The sequence below is a fragment of the Myodes glareolus genome, chromosome 21, assembly GCF_982192425.1.
Source record: "Myodes glareolus chromosome 21, mMyoGla1.1, whole genome shotgun sequence".
Lineage (NCBI taxonomy): Eukaryota > Metazoa > Chordata > Mammalia > Rodentia > Cricetidae > Myodes > Myodes glareolus.
Genome location: NC_142046.1, coordinates 59,022,250 through 59,039,764, shown reverse-complemented (window position 1 = coordinate 59,039,764; position 17,515 = coordinate 59,022,250). Strand labels below are relative to the sequence as shown.

Genomic DNA, 17,515 nt, shown 5'->3' with positions numbered 1-17,515 from the left:
CTGAGTTGTTACAAGTATATACTGTTCATCTGCTTTCTGATACACTGAACAGACATCCCAGGGTATACCCAGGGAGAGAACTCCACGAGATGCACAGGATCCTTGGTTTGCCTCTGGTTACAGGTTTTTGTTGGTGGTGGTTGAAATAAATAAATCTCTTTTCTAATGGGTGTCTCATAAAAAAAGAATCAGCCACTCAGTATTCCAGGCCACCTCATAATTGTGTTTCTCATTGTAAGTTAATTAATGTATACTGTGATTGAACTATAGCCATTGTAGAGAACTTTACTGATGTGTATCCCTGGGGAATGGATCTTTATGAAGGGGCAGGCGAGATGTGATTTAAAACTACATCCTGCCAAGGATTACAGCATTTGGATCCATTCTCCTTGTCAAAATTGGAATAATGGTCCAAATTTCATCTGTTTTAATAGCAGTGGATCCTCATTAACCTCTCTGAGTTTTTCTTCTTGGGTTCCATGGTTTAGAATTACCTATTCCAACAAAAGAGACAACCCAGCCATTAAGAGTGCACGCATACTCTCTTACAGAGGACCTGAATTCGGGTTCCAGTACCCACATCCAAAGGCTCACAACCACCTAGTTCCAGGGGACCCTACAGTATCTTCTAGCCCCCTAGCACCTTTATACACGTGGCTGGCATTCACTCACCCACTCACACATGAATAACAAATTTAAAATAAATAGTTGTAAAAAAGAAGTAAGTAACCTATTTGAAATTTCTGATGGAGTTTAGATTTCATGAGACAATATGAATAAATGAGACTATTTTAGAAGCAGTAAGATACCAAAGTCAGGGCTATCTTGAATGTGATTGGTGACTTCCAAAAAGGGAGAATGGTCTTGCTAGGCTCGTAAGCTCATTTCCTTCCTGTCAATGACATTCTTCCAACTGGAGCATAAAGCAGGAAGACGCTATCTTGGAAGCAGAGAGAAGCTCTTGCTAGACAACAAACCTGCTGGTAGCTGGACCTTGTACTTCCCCATCACTAGAATGGGAAGGGAATTAATTTCTATTCTTTATCAATCATGTAGTCTCTGATATACAGTTGTGGCAGTGGGGACAAGACTAAGACATTCAGAACTAAGGCATATTTACACATCCTGAGACCCTCTTGTCACTTCTTCAGGCTTGTGACCTGTGTTTCTAGCAGTAGATTTCTTTAGTTTCTTTTCTGCTTTGAACTAGCACTCGCAGGTTTCTACACAGGCTTTCCTCTATCAAAACTAGCAAAAATTTGAGGTCAAATAAAGTTTATTAAAGAGTGGGACTATAAAAACAATAACCTCCAAAAAAAGAGGAAAAAGATAAATACATTTTAGAAATTGGACAAAGGTTTCTGTTATGTTTGTTGACGTGCTAAGTCTCAGGACCTCAGAATGAGGACTTTTTTGGAAATAGGATTTCTGTAAATGCAGACATGAGACAGACTTCAAATCTAGTCAGAGGCAAGTTGTTATGAAAATTGTAAATATGCATAAAAACAGATGTAGGATGATTGTCATATGCTGTTCCTTAGAGCCCTGCTGTCCTAGAGAACCATCAGAATTCAGGGCAAACCTTGGGTACATCCCATTCTTGTGCAGTAAAACATGATTCTGCTTATACCGTGGCCTTAGTCTTCTGGCCCCAGAGCTGGGAAAGAATATGTATCTTCTAATTAAATCAGCACTTTTAAGGACCCTTTAAAAACAGCAACCCTAACAAAGGGATTAAAGTCTCGTGGATCCTTCAGCCCTCAGAGTTGGCCCTGATCTGGAGAGGGAAACACAACCTGATATGGAAAATGAGGTGGGCCTTTGGATCCCCACTTGGATATGCCTGGGGTTAATGCAGAGCTGGGGTTTATTAGGAGGAAGAATAACATATGCTTAGATTAAAGTGTGGGTAGAGGAGGGAGATGAAATATAACTAAGTATTCTGGGAACAACTAAGCACACATGACTTTGTGACTTTTGAAGTTATATTGTTGTAACTAAATAATATATAACCCAGTTCAATAAGCAGGGTGATATACTTCTTTAAAGTTAGTCCTCGGGTAGCAGAGACAGGTGACTCTCTGTGAATCTGAGGGGAATGTGATCGACAGAGTGAGTTCCAGGCCATCCAGGGCTGCAGAGTGTCAACACCATGACAAGGCTAAAACAGAGATAGTTCATTTATTTATCTTATGTTAACCAATAACCCCTTGTAAGTAAAACTTCAAGGTAGATTGTGAGGAACCTTCTGCTGTGGGGCAATGGCCTTGTACCCTGTAAAGATTTGTCACTTGTATTGGTGTAATAAAATGCTGATTGGCCAGTAGCCAGGCAGGAAGTATAGGCAGGGCAACCAGAACAGGAGAATTCTGGGAAGAGGAAAGGCTCAGTCTGTAGTTGTCACTCAGACACAGAGGAAGCAAGATGAGAACACCTCACTGATAAAATGTACCAAGCCATGAGGCTAACACAGACAAGAATTACAGGTTAACTAAAGATGTAAGCTGTACTTAATAAAAAGTCTGAGCTAATAGACCAACCAGTTTTTAATTAGTCTAGGCCTCTGTGTGTTTCTTTGAAACTGAATGGCTGCAGAGCCAGGAGGGAAAGAAACCTCTGTCTACAATCTTCTTTAAGTTCACAATATAAGGGAAATACCAATAAAATCAAATTCAAATCCTTCAGCATTGCTTATAAGCTGTGTCAACACTTATGCTTGAGATATCACTAAGAAGCAGGATTGCCTCTATGAAGGCAATCTTCATACTGGCTTCTGTCTCTTGTGTCAGAAATACTGACTCTCAGCCAGCAAGAAAAGCAAACCAAACCCCAGGGGATAAGGAATGTCTCTATAATCTTTGCTGTCTTTTTTATCCTGTTTCACTATTATGGGGTCTGTCCACCTTAGCACCCAGCATACCTTCACATGAAAGAGAAGACCAACACAACTATACATAAACATGCAACTTACCTGCTGGAGACAGTCCAGGTCCTATGACCAACATCCTTGCATAATCAATGTCAGATAAAAAGAATTAAAATAGTATTACTTTCTGTTCAGTTAAGGTCTGATTCATAGTAAAGATCAAAATGAGTTTTTCTGAAATACAATTCTGATCACAATATGAAAAGTAATTTCTAATAGCTATGCATCTTTTCTACATGCTGAATTCTGATGTCATTTCAGAAAAGAATTATAAAATAGTTTACAGGCTCTCTGGAATTTAGATTTTTCAGACTATTATTTTAAAGTTCCTTATGTGTTATTTAGAAACTATGATACTAATGAATTCAGTATGGACATGGCATGGATTGTTAGATAAATATCAGCTTTTGAGGGCTCTTTGTTGTAATTTTCCATTGGTGATTTTCATACACACTAACGGTTTTATACAGTAAGGTATGCCTGAGATTATTCCTCTGCTGTTGGCTTACTCGGTGCGTGTGCAAGGCAGGCTAGAGTCAAGAAAATCTGAGACTCTCCCAACTGTGCAAAACCGGATGTGTTATAAGAGTTGGTGTTGATCGTTGAGTGGGCTTGCATTCCTCCTAAATACAGGCTGAAGCCCTGACTCCTGGTTATTGAAGTACACATTAGGTCAAAATCCTCATTTTGAGAGAGGCCCAATGGACTAGGCTCAGCCATCCATCCCAACCAAACCAATCAGAGGCATAAGCAGCGGAGGAGGTAGGAAAAGAGCTTTATTGCCTGTAATCATACTGGCAAGGACAGAGGTCTAATGACCTCAACCGTGTCTTGAAATGGTTTGCAGCAGTCCCAGTGGTATATCGGAGAAAGAAAGGGAAGCACTGGACATTTCCATGGTAACAGTCCGGGTTGTCTTCATCTGGCTGGGCCATTTCTCAGTATCTACTTTGCTTTGTTGATGTCAAGAAAATCTTTGCTGTTTAGGAAGTGGTTTGGGTTCTTTGTCTTAAGATGGTGTCCTGGGTTGCCATGTAACTGCAGTGAAGACGTACAGAATTCATAAGGGAAAGTGAGGGACAGAATAAATCTGAAACAAGATGGAGTTGGTCAGACCAGTCATCTGGCTTCATGAATGTGTCTTTTTTTTTTTTTTGGAAATAGCTCTTTGCCACTATAAACACTTTAAGAAAAGGTTGTGTGGGGTAGGATGAACTCTTTCAAAGGACTGGCACCTTCAGAAGATGAACATGAGCAGTTAGGTCAACACAGAGGAGGGCATCCTTGTGAAACCGAGATTAGGGTTCTACGGCTATGCCGGGAGCTGGGGAGCTGGTGAACTCCAAGTAAAGGAAAGGAGATTGCTTTATGATATATAAGGAACTCAAACAACAGTCCATTGCCTTAAGAACAAAACCCAAAGTTTTCTGGAGAAGTTCAAAGTCAAGTTCAATATCACCCCTGGCTCAAGTTTTCATACTGCCAATTTGTCTTAGAGATTTAAACTCAGCAGTCAGGGGTTCATCAGTGCATTCTTTGATGTTCTCCATTGCTTTTCACACACACACACACACACACACACACACACACACACACACCTATAACTCTCTCTCTCTCACACACACACACATCTATAACTCTCTCTCTCTCTCTCTCACACACACACACATCTATAACTCTCTCTCTCTCACACACACACACATCTACAACTCTCTCTCTCTCACACACACACACACACACACAATCTATAACTTTCTCTCTCTCACACACATACACACACACATCTATAACTCTCTCTCACACACACACACATCTATAACTCTCTCTCTCTCACACACACACACAATCTATAACTTTCTCTCTCACACACACACACACATCTATAACTCTCTCTCTCACACACACACACAATCTATAACTTTCTCTCTCACACACACACACACATCTATAACTCTCTCTCTCTCTCTCTCTCTCTCTCACACACACACACATCTATAACTCTCTCTCACACACACACACATCTATAATTCTCTCTCTCTCACACACACACACACATCTATAACTCTCTCTCTCACACACACACACAATCTATAACTTTCTCTCTCTCACACACACACACGTCTATAACTCTCTCTCTCACACACACACACACATCTATAACTCTCTCTCTCTCACACACACACACACATCTATAACTCTCTCTCTCTCTCTCTCTCTCTCTCTCTCTCTTTCTCTCTCTCTCTCACACACACACACACACACTGATACAATTTTTTCTGCTTTTGCTGGAAATCCATTATTGATATAATATGCTTTTTTGTTCCTTGAATGTGACAATTTGACAGTTTTTTGCAATTTTGGTATGCTTGGTACTTTTTTCTGTAAGCATAAGATCAGGGGAGAACCGAAGCCCACTACATCTTACTCCTTTTCTCTTAAGGGCTAGCAAACCAACTTTAAGATGGCCCCACGGTCATTGACTCCTGCAGTCCTTGCCCTTACATAACTCTCTCCTCCTGAGAATGGCCATAACCTACACACATGAAGGAATATGCATCACTATTTGAGAATAAAAATATGATATAAAATTGGAGTACCAGTCTTACTGAGAGAAGTCTTTCCTTGCTGGTTTTCAGGAAGCAAATGGCCATGTTTGGAAGACCCACCGACCAATGAGTAAAGGACAACCTCTGGCTGGTAGCCAAAATAACTCGTGTCTTCCAGCCCCTACTCTGCAAAGAACTGAATCCTGCTGACAACCACATAAGCACAGAAGTAGAAGCTCTCCCGGTCAAGCTCAAGATGAAGCAACGATTCCCACACATTTTGATGGCACCCTTTCAGAATTAGATCCATACTGTTTAGGCTACTTCTCATTCTCCTTAAGGCTTTAGCAACTCAATGTGCTTCTTTAAGTTATTGTTGCCATTTTCCTGAGAGCTCTTACTTGATGTTTACCATGCTGATGTGCTAAATGGGAAAAATTAAACTAAGTCTTAGGTCATCAAAGTCCTAACCAAAGGTCCTTTTTGTTCTGCTTTACAATATTTCTCTGGTCTTACAAAAACCGGCATACAAACTTATTAGGAGAGTTTATCCAGTCTTGGGGGCATTTGAGCATGTGAATGTGGATGTGAGCGTGTATACATCTGTCTTCTGTACTCTGTGAGACTCTGACCATACATACCTGCCCTTCTATATCCCTCTGTCCTATTCGGAGCAATGTGGCAGTAACAAGCATCAAAAGTAATAATTTCATATGAGGAAATAGGGGGTTATTAAGCTATTAGCACTCAATAAAATTTGCCCTCTCAGCCTCCAGCTTCCTGACTGACGTTGATTCAATTGGAAAACTGCAGTGATGTGACCATATCTCCTCCATTTAAAATAATTAGAATTAGTGAGGGAATGTCTTATTGCCATTTCTATGGCTAGCTCTTATAATTATCATAAACCTCTGGGAATGGGTAGAGAGGAAACCCAGGTTGACCTCTATGGGCTGGGGGAGAGCTGCAACCAACCACAGGAGCACAGAATATTCTTTTCAGTAAGTTTTCCTCCTTTATTTTCTCATAAATTGTGTTCTTATTCATTGGCTTGGCATTGATCGCTAATTACATTGTTGGGAAAATGTGAGGCTCGGAAGCTAGAAGCCTGACCAGAAGCAACTCAGCCCTAGCCTCGGAGGACAGCCTGAGAGCTGAGTGTGATATCCTTGCCTCTGAAATGTCAGTTCTACCGGGTGCAGCACACAGCAGCAGTAGATTTCAACAAGGTTCCAGAGGGGGACCCACCCTCGATGTTCACCTGTGGCCCATCTGTGGCAGAAGATCCTAAGGAAAAAAGTATCTAGTATAAGATCATCATTCTCAAATTAGATGGAAAGAAACTAATATCCAAAGATAAACTGTGATAGTATATGAAAGCAAAATGTGGGCATGGATAGTTTAGCAAATACTGATCAAAACTGAAATAAGTACATGAAACACAACCAGGCTCCTGTCAACATTAGGCCAGGCGATTTCAGGGCATTGCTGGAGTGTGGAGCGAAGAAAAACAGCATATTGACTATGGTGACCTTTGTGTTCTGTGTCTAAATGTAGAGATTATGCATAGTTTCTAGACTTCTTTTTTATGTTTACTTTAAGACTTTTAAAATTAGTAGGTGGTTCTAGAATAATATTAAAGTTATTAAAAAATTAACTTTAAAACAATATGTAGAGAAGATTCCCATTTTCTTTGTCTGTTTATATATGATATGTAACATATCATAGTATACATATTTTTTGTTATATACATTATATACTATCAACTCAATTGTGACTAATATCTTTAAGTAGTAATATTATGATTATTTTTATTCTAGTTATTTTAAAATTTTATGATGAAAACAGTTGCATTTTGTTTGTTTGTTTGTTGAGAAAGGGTTTCTCTGTAGCTTTGGAATCTGTCCTGGAACTAGCTCTTGTAAGCCAGACTGGCCTCAAACTCACAGAAAAACATCCGCCTCTACCTCCTGAGTGCTGGGATTAAAGGTATGGGCCACCATTGCCCAGCATAATAATTGCATTTTAACATTGGCACAAGAGACCACTTCCTAAATATAACCCCAGTAGCACAGACAATGAGAGAAGCAATTAATAAATGGGACCTCCTGAAACTGAAAAGCTTCTGTAAATCAAAGGATATGGTCAATAAGACAAATCGACAGCCTACAGAGAATAGGAAAAGATCTTCACTAACCTCACATCAGACAGAGGTCTGATCTTCAAAATATACAAAGAACTTAAGAAAGTGGTCATCAAAAGAACAAATAATCCAATAAAAATAAAATGTGGAGTACAGACGTAAACAGACAACTCTCAACAGAGGAATCTAAAATGTCTGAGAGACACTTAAGGAAATGCTCAACATCCTTAGTCATCAGAGAAATTCAAATCATAACTCTGAGATTCCATCTTACACCTGTAAGAATGGCCAAGATCAAAAACACTGATGACCACTTATGCTGGAGAGGCTGTGGGGTAAAGGAAACATTCCTGCATTGCTGTTGGGAGTGCAAGCTGGTACAGCCCCTTTGGATATCAGTATGGAGATTTCTCAGAAAACTAGGAAACAACCTCTCTCAAGACTCAGCAATATCACTATTGGGTATATATCCAAAGGATGTTCAATCATGTAACAAGGACATGTGCTCAACTATGTTTATAGCAGCATTGTTTCTCTTAGCCAGAATATGGAAACAACCTAAATGCCCCTTGATAAAGGAATGGATAAGGAATATATGGAGTACTACACAGCAAAAAAAAAAATTCTGACATCTTGAAATTTGCAGGCAAATGGATGGAGCAAGAAAGCATCATATTGAGGGAGATAACTCAAACCCAGAAAGAGAATTATCACATGTACTCACTTATAAGTGTTTTTTTTTAACACAAAGCAAAGAAAACGAGCCTACAAATTACAATCCCAGAGAACATAGACAACAATGAGGACCCCAAGAGAGACATACAGAGATCTAATCCACATGCATGGGAAGTAGAAAAGGACAAGGTCTCCTGAGTAAATGTGGACAATGGGAGAGGGTAGAAGGGGAGGGGAAAGGCAGAGAGGGGAGTAGAGAAAAATGTAGATCTCAATAAAATCAGTTAAAAAAAAAATAATTGTGTTTTAAGTGTTTGCACTAGGAGTCACAGTCTAACCTTTTGTCCCTTAACATTCTTCCTCTTAAAAGTCACATTATTAGTTTTAATGCCCTTCCAGGGGCATTGGGATATGTTATCACTGAAGACTAAATCATGTCTTTGAGCCTTCCAGCATAGTCTGAGAACTTTGGCATAAAAGCCAACTTTGGCTGAGGAAAGCATGGGTTGAAACTTCGGGTTCTGGAGACCATCATGGGCATTCTTCTTTTAAAACATTTCTGGAAAAGGGAGCAAAGTATCCTCTTAGAGTCTAGCAAAGGGGATAAGAACATAGGTACTGCTTTGAACATCTAGTTCCAGCCTTTACTAAATGCTAATCTCCAATGACTGACAAAACCTCTTTGTACTGTTTCTTTCTTTCCTGGGAGATGGGGAAATTATAGCCCTTGACTCAGGCTGTTGTGAGGGAAATCTAGTTACTTAATATATGAGACACTTAAAGGAGTATTTGGTGTGCATTACGCACAATATTAATGATATTTTTAGCGAAGAGCTCGAATGCTTTTCAGCAGCTTGTGTTTTGGAACTCCATTCTAAACCTTTCCGAGGAGAGCAGTGAAAACCACAGAAAATAGAGAATCTAGCTTCTGCCACAATAGCTCGCATTTTGTGCTTCTCTGTCCTGGGATATAAAATAAGATTATGATATTTGCTCAGAGAAAAATGTATATAGGAAACGAACGTGAAAGTTTCTAGATTTTGTACAAAGCCACACTACAATGTACACACGAGGGTATCAGATTGTGTTCTAAGGGATATGAGATGGGGGGCGCCGAGGTTTGGCTATCGAACAAAGCATCACACCGTGAAAGTGCAGAAGGAAGAACGAGAGTCACATACGCAGGAGTGGGTCCCTCTGTGAGTGCAATTCACCAACAGTTGTGCTCATAACACATAAAGACATTCCCTGAGACCCTGGTGTGTGCTAGCCTCTAAAGCCTTACATTTCTTAAACCGCACACACCTGCCAGTTGGGGCAGGCTCATTTTCCCTGTCAGCAAACGGGAGTGAAAGCTTTGTTGATGGCCATCCTGGCAGCTAAAAAATGGATCTTACCATCCATTTATTCTGGAAGCAAGAAGCCCTTTGCCTCTGGGAGCGATTATAAGATGGAGTCATTTTACTCCTGACACCTTCAGACTCCTTACGTCTTGTGGGACGACTCGAGAGCCACACGTGGTGCCTTTGGCAAGAAAACATTTTCCACAAGCTACTGGCTAACACCTCACAGAGGAATTTTATTTAAGGTCCCTGTGGGACTAGAAACGCAAACCCAATAAATTGACACTTTTCTAGAGAAGAGCGCATATCTCAAGGCTGAAGCTGGCAGACTCCCTTTCCTGCCTGTTATAAATCAGCACCACTTTAAATGGATGATTGAATTCTGAAGATAATGCATGGTAAGTTTGACATTTTTCTACCCTTTCAATTTCTGAAAGAGATATGTAAACTAATTCATCTTTCGCCTTTCTTAGATGGCACACCATTCTCTAATCTATTAGAAAAACCAAGTGGGCTGCCCTTCTAGGATAATTTTTAAGAGTCATCTCTGCCTAACATTTAAGGAATGTTCTTTGAAGAATGACTGGGCTTGCTACAGAAGAGCAGAGGTCCCTTCCCTCGGACGTATGTCTAAGGAGCTGTAGACGCTGCACTGGGGGGACCAGAGAGCTCTGGAAAGTTCTGACATGCAGCCACAGGAGACACTGGTGCTTTGGGGAGAACCTTATGTTTGCCTTATGGTAAAGTCTCCCATTCTTGGAAGAAAGCCAGACCTTTCCACTGGCTTCCTCTTCCCCTAGTTTGCGACTCTGTGAAAGCAAGTTTGCCAGAGTTCGGCTAGAGAGAAGAGGGTCGGTGAAGCACTCAGGAAAACCGCGAGGGCTGCCGTGTATGACGTCATACAGAGGTGGCCGGCAAGCACGCTGCTGTTTACGTTTGCTTTATACCATGTAGAAGTTGCGTCTTTGGAATTTATTTTCCTAAAAGAAATTGAGTTAACTTCCGTGGTGTAACATTGTTCAAGTATAACTGAAGGGGCTTATTGAGAGACAGCTCTTGATGTATCTCTTGTCTCTCCACACTGTCTTATTTCCAAAGTAACTTATCTCCCTATCCTCTAGGAAAGATAATACCAGAACCTAAAGGCAAAGTGAAGGACTTTGAAGCTTTCAATGGCCTGTAGGCAGCATGAAGGTCCCTCAATAAAATTTCAGTGGCCAGGTGTGGTGGCACATACCTTTAATCCCAGCACTCAGGAGGCAAAGGCAGGTAAATCTCTGTAAAGCTGAGGCCAGCTTGTCTACATAGTGAGTCTCAGGCCAGTCAGAGCTACATAGTGAGACCCTGTCTCAAAACAAAAACAAAACTTCCTTAAACTTATTAAAGGTGGCAATATCCTTTATATATAAACAAAACATTATACACATTTTAGAAGATTGTTGAAAATTATATCTACCCATAGATACCCAGAAAAAATAATTTAAGGCAAAATAGTACATTTGATTGCTTGAAAGAAGAAGACCCCCAAAGGTCCTGCCATTGTGAGGAGGTGTGTGTGGCCTTGTTGGAGGAAATGTGTCACTGTGTCTCCTTTCCTCAAGCTTGGCTCAGTGTAACACGCAGACCACCTCTTGTTTCATGTAAGATGTAAGACTCTCAGCTACGTCTCCAGCACTATGTCTGCCTGAACGCTGTTGTGTCTCCCCATGATGATAATGAACTGAAACCATAAACTGTAAGTGTGTCGACCCAAATAAATGTTTTCCTGTTTAAGAGTTGCCGTGATTGTGGCATTTCTTCACAGCAATAGAAACCCTAACTAAGATGGTACATTTTAGTTTATCTTGGATGAACACAATCTTTTCATTTATCTGTTTTAACTTATAATGTGGCCATAAGAAGTTGCCTTTTCAATACTTCATTTTTCTTATCTGTGAAATGGGGCTGGTAAATATACCCATTTCTTGCATGTGTTGTGAGGATTCAGGGATGGAGAAACATTTAGGGCTAACCTAGAAAGGAGATGGCTTTCCACTGAAATTATTATCATGGCAAGAACAATTTCCAACCAAATGACAATGGGATTCAACAAAACTGGGAGTTATCTGGTTGGCGTCTTCCACTATTTTACTATAGTCCTGGAGGTAAGGCAAAAGGGATTCAAAGAGAAAAGTTGGTCAGGCCTTTAGAGAAGTGCTGAATGATGGAGCTGATGTGGCTGGAACAGCGTTCCATGAGCAGAAGAAAACAATGAGAAGGATTTTGCTGTGTTCTAGTAAAAGTTCTCTGGCTTCCCATAGTGAGTCCATAAAATCTAGCACACTGCTTTGAGGCAGGACCAAGGCCCTCCCCCCTATATCTAGGCTGAGCAAGGTATCCCTCCAAAGAGAATAGGCTGCAAAAGCCAGTTCAAGCAGTAGGGATAAATTCTGGTCCCACTGCCAGTGGCCCCACAGGCTGCCCCAGTCATACAACTGTCACCCACATTCAGAGGGCCTAGTTTGGTCCTCTGCTGGTTCCCTGCTGTCCATTCAGAATCAATGAGCTCCCCCTAGCTCAGGTCAGCTGTTTCAGAGGGTGTCCCCAACATGGTCTTCACCCCTTTGCTCGTGTTATTGTTCCTCCCTCTCTTAGACTGAGGAATGGATGGGGGCTGGAGTGAGGGGAAGGGGGAGGGAGCAGGAAAAGAGGAAGGAGTGGGAACTGGGATTGGTATATAAAGTGAGAAAAGATTGTTTTGTAAAAAATAAATAAATTTAATTTTAGAAAAAGTTATCAGGCTAGTTGATAGTCCTAGACATAGATCAGCATTGTCCCCTGTAAGGCCACTAGGCCACAGGCAACACAGGAGACTGGTATGGTTGGGAGAGACAACAAAGGGGCTGATGAGGGGCTGATGATTATGACAAATCATCTCCAAAGCCATCTCAAACATTATCTATCTCCTCACCGAGGGTCAGAGTGACCTGGGGAGAGGAAAATATTCAAGTCAAGTCTAGTTGTAGCCTGGTGACCCTCTCTGCTAGCATCATCACGCTTCCATACTGTGGTCTACTGTCAACCCCCAGAAACAGCGGGAGCAATAACCTAGCCTCTTATTCCCAAATGCAAAGTTGACTGAATACCTGAAGAGCATCAGTTCCATACATAAGGACAGCAACACAGACTACCAATGCTAAGTGATCATTCTAGAAAAAGAAACTCTACATAAACAAAAAATTCTCTAAGTTTAAAGATAAAATAGTTGAAATAGGATTCGGGAGGAAACATTTATAAATATGAACCCATAGACAAACTTGTCTCAAATACTCATCCTTTGAAATAAATTATAAGTGCATTGAATAAGTAAATATATAGATTCTAGAGAGGGAAACAAGGCTGCACTGGAAATAGGTTAGTGGAACCCTCAATGTATATTTGGAAAGAAGAGGTTTGGAGTAACATCAGTCTATAAATATTTTTAAAAGAAGTCATACTTGAAAAAAAACTCATATACAAAAAGAAAAGACTCAGAAACATATCCAAAAAATATTATTTTACAACTGAAAAATATTATTTTTGTCTTATAAATGTGCTGCTTAACCCTTTTACATTCAAATATATGTAAATTTATCCAAATGTAATGACTTTCCACTTTCTTTAGTGGTCTTTATATTACTTAAGTGCAAGGAAGAGAAGTAATCAATAGTTCCACCCACCTGTAAAGCCTGCGACTTGCAAGAATGAATAGCCTGGCAAGATGTCTTGAAGGGAACAATGGTGACACTTTTTCCTTGGAAATAAACAAAAGTTCTTGAATTGGATCAAAATCAGGCTCAACAAGAGGAAAGTCCTGCCTGGCACTGTAAACCTAGCCAACCACTTATGGCTAGTGAGGTTATAGGTCCCTGAGGAAACCTACTATAGACACTTTCCTAAAGCAGTGTAATTCCCAACTGCATTCTAAAGCATTACCTTTAGTCCTACAGATGCTGTAGCTTTCATCCCTCATTACCTTTTGACAGATGGAGACTTAACAGAGATCCAAATCTGAGCAAAATGAAAATGCAGGCAAAAAATGACTTTAGGTTGCTCAGCCCCAGTTGATGTATCTACAGTACAATTCCTAAGGCTCAGGGAACATCCTGGAAGGGGGATAGAAAGAATCTAAAAGTCAGAGATTCACAATATTTGTTACTCAGTGGTGTCTTCTAGACATGAGAGAAAAGTTACATCCATGAAATCTCAATGATGTAACTGCCTAAACAAGAACTGACCAATGACAACACCAGTTGACATGCCTAAGTAAGAAGGGGGAATTTCACAAAGTCCCACCCCGGATTAAGAGCTGGAGGCAACCAATAGCCAATGAGAGAGGGGGAATCAGTTTTCTCTAGAGATGAGCTCTCTGATAGGTGATCCAACCTCAAGTAGTCTAAATAGATTCAGATTATAACACATCTGGTTATAACACACACGTGCATACACACACACATACATCATAAAGCAAGGTCATATATACCAAGGATGTATGTCTTTTGTGCCGAGCACTGAAGTTTTGTAGTCTGTGTGATCTAAGCCCTTTTAAAGTATATGATTCCCCACAGCTTTTCCAAATACCCCTTAGTATCAGTATGGTGTGTGTGTGTGTGTGTGTGTGTGTGTGTGTGTGTGTGTGTGTGTGTGTAAAACAATAATTAAAGCAGAAGAAATCACGAGTTTGAAAGGGAGTATGGGAGACACTTAGGAGGAGTTAGAGAGGAGAGAAAGAGAGGGCTTACAATGGGTGTAAATACAGTACTCAAACATGAAACTTTCAAAAGTTAAAATAATTAAATTAAAAAGCATAAAGGTACAGGAAAAATTAAAAATCCAAGTAATATTTAGTGATGTTCACATAAATGATATTGTTATTGGTGTCTTGGAGTAATATGCCTCTTTGTTTTGTACATACTTGAAAGAACTATGTCTGTAGCTCACAAAGGGCTTTACTATGCAAATTACACTGTCAAAAGTTTTCATAGGTTGTTCACTGGCTCAATGCCATGAGACCTAGAGGAGAGCCCATCTATTGTCAGTGTTAAGAGGATTTGTGGCCACATCCTCATAATCCAAAGGAAAGGTGGGTCCTTAGAACTAGACAGAGGGCAGAATTTATACACTGGAGATGAGTCACAAGACTGAGTGGGTGTCAGAAATGAAGGAACTAAAGATGCAGGGTGGATACAGCTACAGTTTGTGTTTCAGTGGCAAATATCTTTGTTGCTCCCACATGTTTCTGAGACACCAGCTCCCGTGGGGGGAAGGGTGCTTGTTCGTCCTGGTTGCCTAGAACCAAAATAACCATGCAGAAACTTTATTAATTAAAACACTGCTTGGCCCATTAGCTCTAACTTCTTATTGGCTAACTTGTATATTAATTTAATCCATCTCCATTAATCTGTGCATCACCATGAGGTCATGGCCTACCAGCAAATTCTTAGCACATCTATCTCCAGCGGCTTCATGGTGTCTCTCTCTGACTCTGCCTTCTTCCTCCCAGCATTAGTTCCATTTTTCCCCGCCTACCTAAGTTCTGCCCTATCAACAGGCCAAGGCAGTTTCTTTATTTATTAATGGTAATCACAGCACACAGAGAGGACTCCCACACCAAGCTCCCTACCTTGCATGTTCACTGCCCAGTTCTACAAAGAGGACCAATTCTGTGTCCTCTTCCAGGTGGCTTCTTCTTTCTTCATCTGATGTGACTGGTCTGAAGTAACACTATTGAAGATTGGTAGTTCAGTCATCCCTCAAAGAGACCCTCTATTCGTTAATCTTCCATCTTCAGCGTAAATACATGTTAACATATGAATTTGTGCATTTTCTATATTCTTCACCCTCTTGCTAGAAGTAGAGTTCACTAAACGTCTATGTCATGGTACCTTTAAAAAAAAAACAACACACAGATCCTTACAGAGGACTAGTCCCATGTCTTCACGGCTGAAAACCGGCTTCTTTAGGAATGTTCTGAGATCTCCCTACTGTTTGAAATGAGTTCAACTTTGTGATTTCAGTGCCAAGAGTGGCCACAGAGACACACAGATGGAGGCTTCTGTACAATTATGAAAAGTAAACACTGTTTTTTACGTACTGATTTCGTTGACCGTTTCACGAATATCCATCGATAATGCATGAACTGAATGAGTTACAATTTTCACTTTTCTTTTAAAGGAAAATCCCTCCAGGACAATCTTAAAATAAATAAGACACACATTTATTTTACTATTCTAACAAATGATTGAACACATCAACAAACACTCATGCATTTAGAATGTTCTATGCTTACTCAAACTAGAATTAGAGGAATCTATAGCCATCTGATAACAGGGCTACAAATGATCAGATGGTAAGGCTAGAGAGAAGAGCTATAGAGTTTGTGCAATAGTTGATACTATTGAAGGAGGTTTTTTTCATTAGATAAAGAATATACAAGATATTCTTAACAATAAAAGATAAGTTGGTGTTTGGGTACTCAAGAGAATATTGAAAATTCTTCCCCATAGGAAGATAATAGAATGCTCTTATTATACTATGATAAACAAATGCAATCTTTCTAGTCTCAGACAATTCATGTAGTTCTGAAAATGTAAGATATTATTAATCTATCGTCTGCTGCCTCATGAATTTTGCTGAATAATAAAACATATAATGTCACAAGCCACAAATGTTTAGATTGACATTTATTGCTTTCCTTTGTATAAAGCTTGAAAGTATTTGCTGCATTTCTTCTCATTCCTCTGCCACGCCCATAATTAACAATTCTCACAAGCCTCAGGCTGGGCTTCACTTGATTTGTCATTAAAAGATTAAATTATTAATTGAACTTCATAAATCTCTAAGCAAAGAGATCACCAGTGAGAGAGAGAGAGAACAGGAGAGAGAGAGAGAGAGAGAGAGAGAGAGAGAGAGAGAAAGAAACACTAGAGAAAGTATTCAGTATCACAGTACATCATTCTGACAGGGACGCTTGTTTTCCATCAGAAATACTATTTATGAGTCTATAATAAGAGAGAGATAAAGACAGAGAAACAAAGACAGAGACCGACTGAGAGATAAGACAGACAGAGACAGAGACAAAGAGACAGAGTGGGAATAAACGGAGTTACCTTATACTGGAGCAACAGTGCCACTATTAGAGAGCCCAATCTAACAAGTAAAAAGGCTGACCCTATTCTGGGAACGGGTTACTTCTTTTGGAGTTGTTGGCTAGTGAGGTCCCACACACCCAAAAACATTCCAGAATGTTGGCATGGCTCTTGGTTACATTCTAGAACTTGACAACAGGACCCTATTGCTGAAGACACCACATAGTTCAGTGATCAGACATGAAGAAATAGAAATGTACTCACCAAAAGTATAAATTACATAATTATACCATTATCTCAAAAATAAAACTTCCAATGAAATTTCAAACAGAAACTGAAAAATGAGTCTTATATTTCATATGGAAATATAAAATATCTTGGAGAGCTAAATAATAGCAACCAATGAAATAGCTACAGGAGGCACTGACATTCCAGACCTCGAGTCATGCTGCAGCATGTTACTGACATGGAAACAGGCACATTTACCAAGGGATTAGAATTAAGGACCCATATGTAAGTTCACACTCTTATGGCCTCCTGAGTTTTGGCATTCATTGGAGAAAAGACATTATTTAACACCAGCGTATTATATTAATAAGACTGTATTACTAGAGAGGAAAAGTGGCTATGGTTAAGCACCAAGTATTTTAAGATATAGCTTTGTGCTATTTCTTAAGTGGCAAGAATTGTGACTAGCCTGAGACTTTATAGTTCTCACCAACAAGCTGTTAGGCAAAGTTTCCAAAATCTTGCTAGAACATACGAAACTGTCCTAT

At 40.0% G+C, this 17,515-nt stretch overlaps 1 long non-coding RNA gene across 1 annotated transcript; it reads right to left on the bottom strand.

The window, feature by feature from the left end:
* Nucleotides 1-6,489: 6,489 nt before the first annotated feature.
* On the bottom strand, nucleotides 6,490-16,869 carry LOC125395099 (uncharacterized). Its single transcript, XR_015735893.1, has 5 exons — nucleotides 16,761-16,869; nucleotides 15,746-15,845; nucleotides 15,275-15,536; nucleotides 13,332-13,405; nucleotides 6,490-6,759 (listed from the first exon to the last, which is right to left on the bottom strand). It is a non-coding gene; the product is annotated as an uncharacterized LOC125395099 (long non-coding RNA).
* Nucleotides 16,870-17,515: the final 646 nt, after the last annotated feature.